Source organism: Meles meles, chromosome 2, assembly GCF_922984935.1.
Source record: "Meles meles chromosome 2, mMelMel3.1 paternal haplotype, whole genome shotgun sequence".
NCBI classification, from domain to species: domain Eukaryota; kingdom Metazoa; phylum Chordata; class Mammalia; order Carnivora; family Mustelidae; genus Meles; species Meles meles.
In genome coordinates, this window is record NC_060067.1 from 2,182,058 (window position 1) to 2,199,142 (window position 17,085).

The 17,085-nt window shown below is 37.8% G+C and overlaps 1 protein-coding gene across 3 annotated transcripts in view; it reads right to left on the bottom strand.

Moving 5' to 3' along the window:
- The window catches only part of CFAP299 (cilia and flagella associated protein 299), a 613,349-nt gene that overhangs the window by 95,815 nt on the left and 500,449 nt on the right, over positions 1 to 17,085 (bottom strand). The window lies entirely within an intron of this gene.

Genomic DNA, 17,085 nt, shown 5'->3' on the forward strand with positions numbered 1-17,085 from the left:
CAAGTTCTTGTGTTTGTCTCTTTAATCACTACAACATTTTTCCATCTCAATTCCTATGTATTTTCCATTATAAAGCTATAAATTGGTCCCTTCTCATTACTGTGAGAGTCAAAGTCTCTTAATAAAATTAAAATCTCTTTATAAATAAAGTCACCTTCCAAATTAAGTCCATAGGTCAAAATAAAGAGCAAGTACATAATTCTTATTCATATTAATTCCTGAACAAATATCATTGTGCACTTACTACATATTAGATACTGTTGAAGGTGCCAAGGATACAAGACAGTAAGTACCCTGGCCTCTCAGAATGTATGCTCTGGTGAGGGGAGACAGACGAGAAAAGAAAAGGAAAAAAATATTTCCAGTGAGTGATAAATGCCACAAAGAAAATAAAGAACATGGTAGATTAGAGAACGAAGTCATCAGAGAGGGAGAAAAACCACGAGAGACTCTTAACTACAGGAAACAAACTGAGAGTTGCTGGAGGGGAGGTGGGTGGGGGGACGCGTAACTGGGTGATGGGCATTAAGGAAGGCACATGATTTGATGAGCGCTCGGTGTTATTGCGGCTGATAAATTACCGAACATATGAAACCAACGATGTACTACATATGTTGGCTACTTGAATTTAAATAAAACATTTAAAAAAATAAAGAACATGGTTGACAAGAGAATGAATTGTTGGTGGTGAAGTCTACTTTTGGTCATCAAGAAAAGACTTGGAGGAGGTCAGTTGAAATCAAGACTTGAAGCTTGAAGGATGAGAAAAAGTGAGGCATGTAAAGATCTAGACCAGGAGCCTGCCAGGTGAGGGGAAGAGTTGACACGGAGCCGAAGTGGAAGTCAGCTCCAGCAAGCGGAAGAACTGCAGTCTTTTCTCTGTCAAGCCGACAGACATTGATCTCAGATTCTAAGAGAAAAACAAAACCAAGCCAGCAAACAAACAAAAAAACTCTATTTAACTGGAAAAGTTCTTAATGGCTTTATTTCCAGATCTAGTTCAAAGCACAGAATTTCATGGCAAAGTTCCACATTTGGAAGAAACTGTAAACAAGTCTTCCTTTTCCTCTCTGCCCATTGCTGGATGGTTCCTTGTTGGGTCTCTGTGTAGTCAGTTACAGGAAGCACTCACGTGGGTTACCTTAACAGAGCTTCCAAAAAGGTGAACCGAGAAAACGGAAAGAATCCTTTTTCTCGCTGCACCTGAGAAAACATGTTGCTAACAATGTCCCAACTGAAAAACAGAAGAACAAGCCACAAGGTACCGTTGGTCCTTATTTTGCTAAATTGCATCTTCCTGCCTCCTGTGGTTGTTTGGCACTTGGTGCTGAGGATATCATGCAGAGAAGGATTCTGAGGCATGTCCTTGGCTTAAGGAGAGGAAGTCTGGTGATGGACTAGCACCGTTTCCCACAGATGTGGCTCAAGGAGCTAGGACTGTCATTCCTGCGCTCAGTCTCACATAGATTCCGTCCTTGGCCCTTCTCGTCTCCGCCGCACAGCTCCAAGTTAAATTTCCTTAGATTTGTCCATGTTTTCAGCCACATGGTTTCTAGCTTTTACAGCACAGTCAAAGATTGCTATCTCTGCTTCATTAAGGCCACATACTAGAACTATCAGTGTTTCATGCAAAGTCCTTAAGGTCCTTGAAATCTTTACCCCATCAAGGCTGCTCCTGATGTTGAGGCAAATTTTGCCGGCACATAGAGGGAAAAATGTCCCAAATAAGTCGTCTACTTTAAAATGGAACTCTATTATTAAAGATTTTATCTATTGATTGATTGATTTATTAACTTTTTAGAGAGAGAGCATGGGGGGAGGAACAGTGGGAGGATGGGGAAGAATTTTATTTTTTATTTATTTATTTATTTATTTTTAAGATTTTATTTATTTACTTGACAGGGAGAGATCACAAGCAGACAGAGAGGCAGGCAGAGAGAGAGAGAGGGAAGCAGGCTCGCTGCTGAGCAGAGAGCCCGATGCGGGACTCGATCCCAGGACCCTGAGACCATGACCTGAGCCGAAGGCAGCGGCTTAACCCACTGAGCCACCCAGGCGGATGGGGAAGAATTTTAAGCAGATTCTGAGCTGAGTGCAGAGCCCAGCACAGGCCTTGATATCATGACCCTGAGATCATAAGATGAGTCGAAACCAAGAGTCAGACACTTAACCAACTCAGCCACTCAGGCACCCCTAAATGGAACTCTATTAACAGAAAAAGAAACAACAACAAAAAACACCTTCCTCTGTCTGCCTGTGTCTCTCTTTAAATGAAGTGGATCAGTCTTATTTTTTCAGTAGAATGGCATACCAAATATTGTAACTGATCTTCCTGATGACAGCAAAAATATATTCTGGATAAAATCTAAAAAGCAACTTGTAACATGCATTGATGCACTGTCAAAAATGAAGAATACTTAGAGGCTAAAAACGACGTGGAAATAGATTCCCAGAAAGGAAAGCAGAGCCCTAGAACCATCTTTGTCCGGCAGGCATGTGCCCAACTGCAGGGAATCTTAGAAAGGGTTTCATGATCTTGGGAGCTGGAGGTGACAGGAGACAAAATCCAGCCTTTCAGGTAGAGAGACTAGGACTATTGCCTCAAGATAGGGCCAAGAAATGAAAAAAGGATGAAAACAATCTTTAATGTGTCCATATGAAAGAAGAATGATTCCAGAATTATAAATCCAGAGAAAATATCTTTCAAGTGGGCAAACCAAAAAATGAGAGGCCTTGACTGACAAAAGACTCTTAACGCAAAGAAATCCTGGAGGATGTACAATTGTCTCTTGAAGAACATGGGTTTGAACTACATGTCCCCACTTAAATATGGATAGGTTTAAAAAAAATACAGGGGCGCCTGGGTGGCTCAGTGGGTTAAAGCCTCTGCCTTCGGCTCAGGTCATGATCCCAGGGTCCTGGGATCAAGCCCCACAATGGGCTCTCTGCTCAGCAGGGAGCCTGCTTCCCCCTCTCTCTCTGCCTGCCTCTCTGTCTACTAATGACCTCTCTTTCTCTCTCTCTCTCTCTGTCAAATAAATAAAAAATATCTTTAAAAAAATACAGTATAGCACCATAAGTGTATTTTCTCTTTCTTATGATTTTAATGTTTTCTTTTCTCTAGCTTCCTTTATTGTAAGAATACAGTATATATACATACAACACATAAAATACGTGTTAGTTGACCCTTTATGTCATCAGTAAGGTTTCCAGTCAACAGCAGGTTATTAGTAGTTAAGGTTTTGAGGAGTCAAAAGTTATGTGCAGATTTTTGACTCTGTAGTGGGGTTGGCACCTTTAACCCTTATATTGTTGAACAGTCAACTGTATTTCAGGCAAAAAAAGTGACTCTAACTGAAAGGTCAGAGATAAAGAATAGAATTAAATTCCAAGAAAATAGTAAATATATAGAAAAGTATATGATGGAATGATAGCATTATGGGCTGAATTGTGTTCCCTCAAAATTCCTATGTTGAAACCCTCAGTACCTCAGAGAATATATTTGGACATAGGGCTTTTAGAGAAGTTATTAAGCTAAAAGGAGCCCATTAGTCACTAATCCAATCTGACTTTATGAGGAAAGGGTATTTGGACACAGAGAGACACTAGGGGTTTATATGCAGCAGAAAGACCACGTGAAGACACAGGAGAAATGGGTACCTGCATACCAAGGAGGAAATTTTCAGAAGAACCAACCTTGCCGACATCGACATCTTGATCTACCTTTTACTCCTGGCTTCGATAACTATGAGAAAATAAATCTCTGTTGTTTAAGCCACCCAGTATGTGGTATTTTGTTATGGCAGGCCTAACGAACTAATACACATGGTAATAAATGAAAATAATTAAGTAATTACAGTCAGTGTGAATGGCCAAGTGTTTGAGTTAAAAAACAAAGGTTCTTAGAGTGGATAAAAACAAAGGATATAAAACTTAAGACTGAAAGTTAACTGATCAAAGAACATGCATAAGGAAATACCTGCCAAAAAAGAGCTGGTATCAGCATATTGGTATGAGACAAATGAACCTGAAGGCAAAAAGCATTCCTAGAGATGGAGAGTCACTAGATAATGATAAAATATTCAATTCAGAGAAATACAGAGCTATTATAACTTTGAATTGACCTTTGAAAAAATAGCCTCAAAATATGGAAAGCAAAAATCGATAGAACTGTTTAAGGATAAATAGACAAGTTATCATACCATGGTAAATTTATCTCTCTCATTAAGTCCTAGATTAACCATAAATTTCATAATTATTATAAAGTTAATATACATTGTAAAGAATTAAAAACACAAGGTTGAGTGCTTGGTTTTTACCTTAACCAAGTACCTAAACATCTTCACTTTTCAGTGTCTTGTGGGTAAAATGAATAATGGTATAAAATTATATGTATATGTATACATATAGCTCCATAATCTCACTATTTTACATTATTGTATACAGCTTTCCCATGTGAGTTTAAAGCCCATTGTCTAGGGAATTTGAGTACATTACTTTAAATCTCACTTCACGAGCCTTGTGAGAGTTAAGTGGATGCTCTGTGATTTTTGTGAATCTAGGGGTTTGCTGAAGCTAGAGAACTTCAAGTCAGGGCAAACTGAGTATAAAGTTCACTGTCCTTGGGTGGGTTGTTCAAATTCTTAATTCCTCTCTATATTCTTAAGTCCTATGCTCCTAAGTAGGTTCCTGCAAAATCTAGCAAGTTTCTACAAAACCAAACCGAATACCTCCAAAACAAACAGGGACAAACAAAACAAAAACAGTCAAGTTTCCTTGGACCTAAGCATTTAGTTAGCTAAGCCTTCTTGTAGCCTCTCCCCTCCTCCCGTTTCTCCTTCAGGTCTGTAGAGCAATGAAATGATCTCTTGTCTTGCATGAAATGGCTCAGCTCATAGTCAGGTGCTGTCAGAGCCTGGCCTTCTGCTGGTGCGCCCAATTTGTATGCAACGTGCAAATGCTCTTTCTTTTTCAATGGGGAAAGTCTAGTGATCATTGTATCTGTAATTTCTTTTATTTTCAATAGAAACAAATTACTTTATTGATGTCTTTCCAAGTATGGCTATTTAGGTATAAAAATATATTGTGAAAGAATTTTTAGTAAAATAAAAAAAATCTGCAAAATTAAGAAAATTCCTAATGGACAACATGCTTCATAAAATTATTAAAAAATGATTATGACTATTGATGTGTAGTCATTGGCAAAAGACTGTCAGGAAATTACAATTCAATATTTAACTTTGAACTTTTGCAGGAACCTACTTAGGAGCATAGGACTTAAGAATATAGAGAGGAATTAAGAATTTGAACAACCCACCCAAGGACAGTGAACTTTATACTCAGTTTGCCCTGACTTGAAGTTCTCTAGCTTCAGCAAACCCCTAGATTCACAAAAATCACAGAGCATCCACTTAACTCTCACAAGGCTCGTGAAGTGAGATTTAAAGTAATGTACTCAAATTCCCATAGACAATGGGCTTTAATGATCATTACAAAAACAATGTAGGTGACAGGAAAAAATAATGAAACAGAAGAGGTAAGACATAGTTGTAAGGTACTTGATGGTTGGTTAAAATTTTATTTTCTCTTGTTTATATTTTATTACATGGATTGTCCAAGAATTACAAGTCAGTTAACTAACACTCTCTTTTTTTTTTTTAAAGATTTTATTTGTTTGTGAAAGAGTGAGCAAGAGAGCACACTGTGGGGGAGGAGCGGGGGGGGGGGGAACAAACTCCCCACTGAGCAGGAAGCCTGATGTAGGGCTCGACTCAGGACCCTGGGATCGTGACCTGAGCTGAAGCAGAAACTTAAATGACTTAGCCACCCAGAGGCCCCAAACTCACTCTCCTGATTAATAAATTTAATATATTTCTTTATCAAATATGTATTTTCTTCTAAAGTGAATACTAATTCACTAATTCACCCTGCTATTAATACTGCTAGGAATCCTTTATTAAGAAGCCATTATGTTCTGAGCAAAATACTGGGAGCTTTACATTCACTACCTTTAATTCTCTCAAAAATATATAATGGTTAGATAGCATTATTATGGTCATTTTGTAAATGTAGGTGCTGAAAGCATTGTGAATGACCACCTCAAAAGACATGTAACTCAAGAATGGGGCAACCACACTCACACCCAGGATGCCATCCCATGAAGTCCATTTTTATAACCACTCCACAGTGGACACACAGACTAGGACCCAAATGTCGGCCCTGCCATCTGCTTACTTTGTGATACTGGTACATTCATTATCCTTTGTAAGATTCAGTTTCTTCTGCTACACAATGGACACAATATCTGCTTCTCCAGGTTGTTGTGTGAATTGAGACTATTCTTGCTCAGCACTTAACAATGCCTGGAACATGGTAAACACTCAGTGAATATTATTGTTTTTAAAAATTTTTATTATTACTGTTGCTATTGAAATTATATCATGTTAAGAGTTTTATCACTTTCTTAGTGATAAGGAAAGGGAATCCTCGTACCAGAATTCCACCGCTTGGGTGTGTGTAATTATGTTGCTGGACATGGTTCATTTCATCTGTTACATTCAGCATTCTCAGTTAAAACTTTGTATTTCGAAGTTAAAGTTTAAACGTTTTTTCCAGGTATTACTATATACAACCAGAATGGACCCAACTGGCAATAAAGTCATGATTCTGGCATTCAGAATGGGCAGAATAAGCTAAGAGAGCCCTTTGAAGAATCAGGTTTATTTCTGCCTGAGTGTGACATATTTTAGTGATTGCAATCTTTCTTATGTGAAGCCCTGTACTGTTTCACTAAGAATTATAAAAGGTTATAAATAATTGTTTTAAGTTTCTCTAGTAACACTTGCTTTAAAAAAATAACCTTATTGAGGTATAATTTATATAAAATAAAATTCACGCTCAAGTTTTAAATGTGTAGTTCAATGATTTTTAGTAAATTTTCAGATCTATGCAACACAATCGTTTTAGAATATTTTTATCCCAAAGGGATCCTTCGTGCCCATTTGCAGTTATCCCTGTTCCCACTCCCAGCCCCAGGCAACCACTAATCCACTTTCTGCCTCTATAGATTTGCTTTTTCTGGATCTTTCATATAAATGGAATCATACAATATATGGCCTTTTTCATTCTAATAACTCTTTTTATCAGAGTTAATTTCCCAGGAGATACATGAAAACTATAAAGGCTCTTTTAAATGATGATGTTATGTTTATAAGAAGGCAGACTTCCAAAATACTCATTGTCCTTAGATAAAACCTTTTAATCCTCTCTAGAATAAATCAAAGTATAACCACCACAAATATTTCAGCAAATCAAATGATATTTATTTGAAGCCATAAATACTGGTTTACATTTATTTACAACCTAGATAGAAAACACTAGTTCTTGTTACAGTAGCAAAAACACAAGAACAAGCCTTTGATAGATTAATTAAGATACAAGTATTCCTGATATTGAAGCATGGGATCAGACACCAAGGAAAATGTGGAATCTGAGATTTTACTGAGATGGTCTGTGACCTCAAATGTGAACCAATGTTAGCTGAAAAGACTTATGGAATGCCTGGTTAGATCCTCATTACTTCTCATGTATTGGGAAAAAATGAATTAAAGTACAACTTAGACCATTAATATATCATTTGGATCTTTGGCTGCTTGTCTTTTCCCAGAAGTGGATTAAAATACAAATTCATAAACTTGTTATGAGTTGAGTACATGTGTTGCCTGATTTTTCTTGCCAAACACTAATGAGGAGACATAAACTTGATACATTGAAATGGGACTTTTTCAGTAGTGAAGCCAAAGTCACTTGTTTAAAAAAAAAAAAGTCATAGTAAACAGTATGCTGCTAAAACTGAAACATCCATTTCAGGGAATGAGGGCTGTCACACGAGCAAAGTTCATATGCTACCCTCCTGAGACTGTCAATATGCTCCCTGATGGAAACAAATGAAGGAAGAAATTTTTATCTCCTTTCATTTTAAAACCCTTGGGATACTTTCATGAATCATTAGTTTTAGGGAATCCTTTTCTCCTTTCAGAAGAGAAATGATTTTGCAAATGGAATCCAAGTTCTGACAATTTTTTGTAATGTTTCAGAATGTGTCCTTACCCATTTCTGTAAAACAACTTATTTTCTGAAATTCCTTACGCTGATAATTATTTTAAAATTCGACATCCTTTTATTCAATTGCAGTTCGACACATCTTTTCACTTACATACACAATTCTCAGGGTTATGTTTAAGAAAGTTCTTTGCCCTTCCTGTTGAAGGTTTCGTTAGGCTCCGAACCAGCACATTTTTCCTTCCACGGTCTGTTGGCCAAAGCAGGTCACAGGCCAGCCCAGATTCAAGAGGCAGGGAGAGTGACTCCTCTTGAGGGAGGAGGGGCAAAAGTGTCAGTGCAAAGGGGCAATACACAAAGGACTACGTAGAGAACTCTGGTCCTTTTCAATCTATACTTATTTACCTTATTAACCTAGGAGTTTCGCATGTAGCTGGCTTGTTCATTTTGTAACAGTTGAAGATTTGATTTCTGAGGGGAATCCTGGACTAATAACTTACTCTTGAATCATAAATGTCTTACTTTCCATACAGTCGCTACTATGGACATATAAACATGCTGTATTATCTACTATTTGAAAAAGAAACAGCTAGTTACAGTCCCAAGTTTTTGCTCTTCTTTACAATTCTCATGATCTCTTTAGCTGTTACGATCAGTCTCTTTGTCCTGGAGCACTCTGATGAATAGTTCCACCTCTCACATCTACTGTTCCATTTGCCAAATCCAACGGTCAAGTCTCATTTTCTCTTTTACTTGAACTTCCTGCAGTGGTTGCTCACCTTCTTCTTTCTTGAAACTTTTTTATTCTGGTTTCTGTGACATTATATATTTCCAAGATTTTCTTTTGCTTCATCGATCTTTTCTTCTGGCTCCTCCTTTTTTTCTGACGTCTAAGTTTTGCAGCTCTCCAAGGCTTGGTCTTCATCTTTCCTCTGTCTGTGTTCGCTCACCAATTGCTCTTATCCAGTTTCAGAGCTTTAAGTATCAGTTCTTATTCTTTCATGAACTTTAGACTAATGTGGATAATTTTTTTTTATCAAAATCTTTATCTCCAGCCTTGGAGTTTCCCTGAATTTCAACATAGTATGTGTTATTGTCTACAACATCATTTTAATTGGATGTAATGCAGGCACCTTGGTTTGCAAAACCATACCATCATTCTGTAAATCCACTTTTAATTATGCCTCCTACAAAAGCAAAAAACTCACCATCAAAATGTAGATGCCTCTGCATCAACTCTGATTTCTCTTCTAATTCCCACAGCTAATCAATCACCAAATTTTCTTGACCATACCTTTAAGATATATCTCAAGCCATGCTTTTGCTTTCTAAGATCATTGCCAACATTGAATAAGATGTTTGAAATAGCAAACTTATTGTTTCCCTGCTGACCTAGCATAATCACTTTCCCTGACACCATTTCTTCTTTGCTCCAACTACTTTCAAAAGTATTCCAGAATTTCCTCTCTAAAGCAGAAATCTGAATGTGCGCATTCTCCTGTTTTATTGGTTATTTGGAGTTCTGAAGCACAACCCCTTCAGTATTGTAGATTGCCGATTATCTGATGCCAAACTACCAGTCCAGGACCACTCTCACCTCTACCTCCCCCTTTCATGGAACCCCTTTGGTGAAAGGTATTTGTTTAATTTTACACTTACTATTTATTTGCATTTAATAATGCATTTATATATTTTCTAAGATTCAAATACTACCTCAAAACTTATCTAGAAGTACAGCTTCATCTTCATCACTCTTCCTTAATCTTGGTACTTATTCCTCAGAAGAACGTCATTTAACTCTTTTAATTGTTTCTAAATAACATATTAATACTGATATTCCTGACATTTTTTTTCTTTTTTACCTACTTCGTATTGTGGAAGATGATGATTTATCTCTATTACCAGCCTCCTTTCTCCTCTCAAACCACTTATAAACTTTTCTTCCATCCAGCACCCAAATAGAGCAATATCCTAATTTTAGGTTAAATGATTATGTAGTGTTTACAATTTTAATACCATTTAAACATTACCACAGCTGAGCCACAGAATCAGAGAGGTCAAGGTATTTATTCACCCAGCTATGATTACTTTCCTTTCTTCAACATTTTTTTATTTCCTAGAAGGTTAATTGCCTTGGCTTCTCACCCTTCAAGTTTTCTATGAACCTATCATTAATCAACTAGAAATTTTCAACAGAACTACCACCATTCTCCTCAATACATTCATAATCTGTCAGTTTTTATTTTTCTTGGAGATGTGCCTTTGGGAATTCAGTCTTCTTTTCCCTATATTTAATTATTTCTAGGCTGAAATCATTTTTTTGGAAATTCTTTTCAGTATTATCTTAGGAATTTCCTCTGCTTCTCACATGAGCTCCCATAACAATTTTTAAATATTTTTATTTTGTACCCGCTCCTTTATATTGTAGTTTGTGACGTCCTTGCTGACTGGAGACCATATCTAACTTCGTATGCTTAACCCAGCTTTGTATGCTTCATTATCTCTCCTGGATTTAGTTCATGGCAAGGGTGCAACCAATACGGTTTAGAATTGAGGCAACCGGAGGAAGAGTCAAGATGGTGGAGGAGTGGCAGACTGAGATGACAGGAGTCCAGCCAGGTAGTTGTCAAAACATACTGACTACCTACAAACCCAATAGGAGGATCGAAGAAAAGAAGAGTAGCAATTCCAGAAACAGAAAATCGACCACTTTCTGAAAGGTAGGACCTGTGGAGAAGTGAATCCAAAGTAACAGGAAGATAAACTGCAGGGGAGGGGCCGGCTCCTGGCAAGCAGTGGAGCAGCAGAGCACAAAATCTGAATTTTAGAAGTCTGCTCCATGGAGGGACCTCACTCCAGAAGCTAAGCGGGGGCGGTGGGGGGGGGGGGGAGTGGAGCCCTTGCGGGCACAGTGTGGTCTCAGGACCTGTGGGGGTCACAGAAGGATCGGAGCTCTCTGAGTGTAGCAGAGCTTGCAGGTATCAGAGTGGGGAAGCTAACTACAGAGACGGAGCCAAGGAGTGAGTTCTCAACTTGGTGTTACCTTAAACTGTGATCAGCAGCATAGTTGGATCTTTGAGGAGGGACCCCACAAGTGGTAGATCCGGGGAAACCCACATTCCTCCACCAGAGAGCAGCATGGTAGGAATCTACTGGGTTTGGAGACTCCAAACAGGGCTGTGTGCTGGAGACAGAAATGCTCAGTCACAAACTGGGTGAGTTTGGAGTGCGGCCAGAGATCAGGGAGATGGGAGTGATTGACTGTTTTTCTTCAAGGGCACACTAAGGAGTGGGGCCTGAGCTTTTGGCTCCTCTGGGCCAAGATTGGGAGGCTGCCAGTTTCACTCCTGTCGTCCAGAGCTCTATGGAAAGCCTTCAGAGAACAAAAGCTCCTGAGAGCAAACCTGAGCAGATTACATAGCCCAACCTCTGGCAAGGGCAGTGCCATTCTGCCTCAGGCAAAGACATTTGAGAATCACTACAATAGGCCCCTCACCCAAGGTCAGCAAGAACATCCAGCCAAGACGAAGCTCATTGATCAGGGGAACAGCAGAATTTCAGAGCTAGGGGAAGGGAAAACATGACATTCATGGCTTTCTCCCCATGATTCTTTAGTCTTGCCAAGTTAATTAAATTTTTTTGATTTCATTTTCTTCTAATTCTAAATTTTTAAACAGTTCCTCTTTTAACATTTTTTAACTAGTTTATCTTAACAATACTTTCTAAAAAATTCTTTTTAACCTACATATTTTATAGTCATATTTTATCCTTCATTGTATCTAGGCTTTTTGTTTTTTTTTTTTGTATACATATAGGGTTTTCTTATTCTAAAAAATTCTGGGATACAATTTCTTCTAATAGATCAAAATATACCCTATGTCTAGCACAGGGCTTTGTTCTAGTCCTCAGCCTGAGCAAATTCTCTCCACATTTTTTTCTTTTTTTTCTCTCCAAACAACTTATCAATTTCTTTTTTAGAATTTCTTTTTTTATAAATTTTCATCTTTACAGTCCTATTCCACCCCTTCATCATGTTTACCCTTATTTTTGTATATATATATAAGTTTTTCTTTCTTTAAGATTTGGGAGGTAGTTTCTTCTAAGAGACCAAAATACATCCAAAATCAAGTGGGTGGCTCTGTTCTATTCACCACTCTAATATATACAATTTTTAAAAAATTTTTTGGTAAATTTCTTTTTACCCCCTTTCTTCTCCCCTCAATTTGGGTTCTCTTCTGATTTGGTTAGTGTATATTTTTCTGGGGTCTTTGCCACCCTTTTAGTATTTTATTCTCTCATTCATATATTCTTATCTGGATAAAATGACAAGGTGGAAAAACTCACCACAAAAAAAGAACAAGAGGCAGTACCACAGGCTAGGGACCTAATCAATATGGACATTGGTAATATATCAGATTTAGAGTTCAGAATGACAATTCTTAAGGTGCTAGCTGGGCTTGAAAAAGGCATGGAAGATATTAGAGAAACCCTGTCTAGAGAAATAAAAGAAATAAAATCTAACCAAGCTGAAATCAGAAAAGCTATTAATGAGGTACAATCAAGAATGGAGGCTCTTACTGGTAGGATAAATGAGGAAAAAGAGAGAATTAGTGATCTAGAAGATCAAGTGATGGAGAATAAAGAAGCTGAGCAAAAGAGAGACAAATGACTACTGGACCATGAGGGGAGAGATCATAAGATGAAACAATATTAGAAAAATTGGGATTCCAGAAGAAGAAGAAGGGCAGGGGGCAGAAGATATATTGGAGTGAATTATAGTAGAAAATTTCCCTAACATGGCAAAGGGAACAAGCATCAAAATCCAGGGGGCACAGAGAACTCCCCTCAAAATCAATAAAAATAAATCCACACCCTGTCATCTAATAGTAAAACGTACAAGTCTTTTTTTTTGTTTTAAGATTTTATTTATTTATTTGGGAGAGTGAGAGAGAGCATGAGACAGGAGAAGGTCAGAGGGAGAAGCAGACTCCCCATGTTGCTGGAAGCCCGATGCGGGAATCAATCCCAGGACTCTGGGATCATGACCTTAGCCGAAGGCAGTTGCCTAACTAACTGAGCCACCCAGGTGCCCCCAAACTTACAAGTCTTAGTGACAAAGAGAAAATCCTGAAAGCAGCCAGGGACAAGAAGTCTGTAACAGAATGGTAGAAATATTAGACTGGCAGCAGGCTTATTCACAGAGACCTGGCAGGCCAGAAAGAACTGGCATGATATATTCAGAGCACTAAATGAGAAAAACATGCAGCCAAGAATACTAAATCTGGCTAAGCTCTCATCGAAAATAGAAGGAGAAATAAAAATCTTCCAGAAAAAAAAAAAAACACCTAAAAGAATTTGTAAACACCAAACCAGCCCTACAGGAAATATTGAAAGGGGTCGTCTAAGCAAAGGGAGAGCCTAAAAGAAGTAGACCAGAGAGGAACAGAGACAATGTACAGTAACAGTCACCTTAAAGGCAATACAAGGGCACTAAATTCATATCTTTCAATAGTTACCCTGAATGTAAATAGGCTAAGTGCCCCAATCAAAACACACAGGGTATCAGAATGGATTAAAAAAAAAAAACAACCATCAATATGCTTTTTGCAAGAAACTCATTTTAGACTGGAAGACACCTCCAGATTTAAAGTGAGGGGGTGAAAAACAATTTACCATGCTAATGGACATCAAAAGAAAGTTGGGATGGCAATCTTTATATCAGATAAATTAGATTTTCATCCAAAGGCTATAATAAGAGAAGAGGAAGGACACCATATCATATTCAAAAGGTCTGTTCAAAAAGATGCTCTAACAATTTTAAATATCTATGCCCTTAACATGGGAACAGTCAACTATATAAACCAATTACTAACAAAATCAAAGAAACACATCGACAACAATACAATAATAGTAGGGGATTTTAACACCCCCCTCACTGATGGACAGATCATCCAAGCAAAAGATCAACAAGGAAATAAAAGCCTTAAATGACACATTGGACCAGATGCAACATCACAGATAGATTCAGAACATTCCATCCCAAAGCAAAAGAATACACGTTCTTCTCTGGTGCATATGAAACATTCTCCAGAATAGATCACATCTTGGGTCACAAATCAGGTCTCAAACAGTATCAAAAGATTGGGATCATTCCTGGCATATTTTCAGACCACAATGCTCTGAAGCCAGAACTCAATCATAAGAGGAAAGTTGGAAAGAACTCAAATACATGGAGGCTAAAGAGCATCCTTCTAAAGAATGAATGGGTCAACCAGAAAATTAAAGAAGAATTGAAAAAATTCATGGAAACAAATGATAATGAAAACACAACTGTTCAAAAATCTGTGGGACACAGCAAAGGTGGTCCTGAGAGGAAAGTATATAGTGATAAAAGACTTTCTCAAGAAAAAAGAAAGCTCTCAGGTACACAACCTAACCCTACACCTAAAGGAGCTGGAGAAAGTACAACAAAGAAAGCCTAAACCCAGGAGGAGAAGAGAAAGCATAAAGACCAGAGCAGAAATCAATGAAATAGAAACAAACAAACAAACAAAAAACAGTAGAACAAATCAACAAAACTAGAAGGTGGTTCTTTGAAAGAATTAATAAGATTGAAAAACCCCTGGCCAGACTTATCAAAAAGAAAAGAGAAAGGACCCAAATAAATAAAATCATGGATGAAAGAGGAGAGGTCACAACCAACACCAAAGAAATACAAACAATTATAAGAACATACTATGAGCAACTACACACCAGCAAATTTGACAATCTGGAAGAAATGGATGCATTCCTAGAGACATATAAACTATCACAACTGAACCAGGAAGAAATAGAAAACCTGAACAGACCTATAACCAGTAAGGAGATTGAAGCAGTCATCAAAAATCTTCCAATAGACAAGAGCCGAGGGCCAGACAGCTTCCCAGGGGAATTCTACCAAACATTTAAAGAAGAATTAATACCTATTCTCCTGAAACTGTTCCAAAAAATAGAAATGGAAGGAAAACTTCCAAACTCATTTCATGAGGTCAGCATTATGTTGATCCCAATACCAGACAAAGACCCTACCAAAAAGGAGAATTACAGATCAATATCTTTGATGAACACAGACACAAAATTTCTCATCAAAATAGTAGCCAATAGAATCCAACAGTACATTAAAAGGATTATTCACCACGACCAAGTGGGATTTATTCCAGGGCTGCAAGGTTGGTTCAACATCTGCAAATCAATCAATGTGATACATTAATAAAATAAGGAAAAAGAACCATATGATCCTCTCAATAGATGCTGAAAAAGCATTTGACAAAGTACAGCATCCTTTCCTGATCAAAACTCTTCAAAGTGTAGGGATAGAGGGTACATACCTCAATATCATCAAAGCCATCTATGAAAAACCCACAGCAAATTTCATTCTCAATGGAGAAAAACTGAGAGCTTTTCCCTTAATGTCAGGAACATGGCAGGGATGTCCATTATCACCACTGCTATTCAACATAATACTAGAAGTCCTAGCCTCAGGTATCAGACAACAAAAAGAAATTGAAGGCATCCAAGTCAGCAAAAAGAAGTCAAACTATCACTCTTTGCAGATGATATGATACTTTATATGGAAAACCCAAAAGATTCCACTCAGAATCTGCTAGAACTCATACAGGAATTCAGTAAAGTGTCAGGATATAAAATCAATGCACAGAAATCAGTTGCATTTCTATACACCAACAGCAAGACAGAAGAAAGAGAAATTAAAGAGTCGATCTCATTTACAATTGCACCCAAAACCATAAGATACCTAGGAATAAACCTAACCAAAGAGGCAAAGAATCTGTACTCAGAAAAATAAAAGGTACTCATGAAAGAAATTGAGGAAGACACAAAGAAATGGAAAGATGTTCCATGCTCATGGATTGGAAGAATAAGAATTGTGAAAATGTCTATGCTACCTAAAGAAATCTAAATGCTTAATGCAATCCCTATCAAAATGCCATTAATTTTTCAAAGAACTAGAACAAATAATTCTAAAATTTATATGGAACCAGAAAAGACCCTGAATATTCAGACTAATGTTGAAAAAGAAAGCCAAATTTGGTGGCACCACAATTCCAGACTTCAAGCTCTATTACAAAGCTGTCATCATCAAGATAGTATGGTACTGGCACAGAAACAGAAACATAGATCAATGGAACAGAATACAGAGCCCAGAAATAGACCTTCAACTCTATGGTCAACTAATCTTTGATAAAGCAGGAAAGAATGTCCAATGGAAAAAAGACAGTCTCTTCAACAAATCGTGTTGAGAAAATTGGATAGCCACATGTAGAAAAATGAAACTGGAACATTTCCTTACACCACACACAAAAATAGACTCAAAATGGATGAAAGACCTCAATGTGAGACAGGAAAACATCAAAATCCTTGAGCAGAACACAGGCAGCAACTTTTCCACCTCTGCTGCAGCAACTTCTTCCTAGAAACATCGCCAAAGGCAAGGGAAGCAAGGGCAATAATGAACTATCGGGACTTCATCAAGATCAAAAGCTTTTGCACAGCAAGGGAAACAGTCAACAAAACCAAAAGACAACTGATAGAATGGGAGAAGATACTTGCAAACAACATGTCAGATAAAGGGCTAATATCTAAAATCTATAAAGAGCTTAGCAAACTCAACACCCAAAGAACAAACAATCCAATCAAGAAATGGGCAGAGGACATGAACAGACATTTCTGCAAAGAAGACATCCAGATGGCCAACAGACACATGAGAAAGTGCTCCACATCACTCGGCATCAGGGAAATACAAATCAAAACCACAGTGAGATATCACCTCACACCAGTCAGAATGGCTAAAATTAACAAGTCAGGAAACGACAGATGCTGGTGAGGATGTGGAGAAAAGGGAACCCTCCTACACTGTTGGTGGGAATGGAAGCTGTGCAGCCACTCTGGAAAACAGCATGGAGATTCCTCAAAAAGTTGAAAATAGAGCTACCCTGTGACCCAGCAATTGCACTACTGGGTATTTAC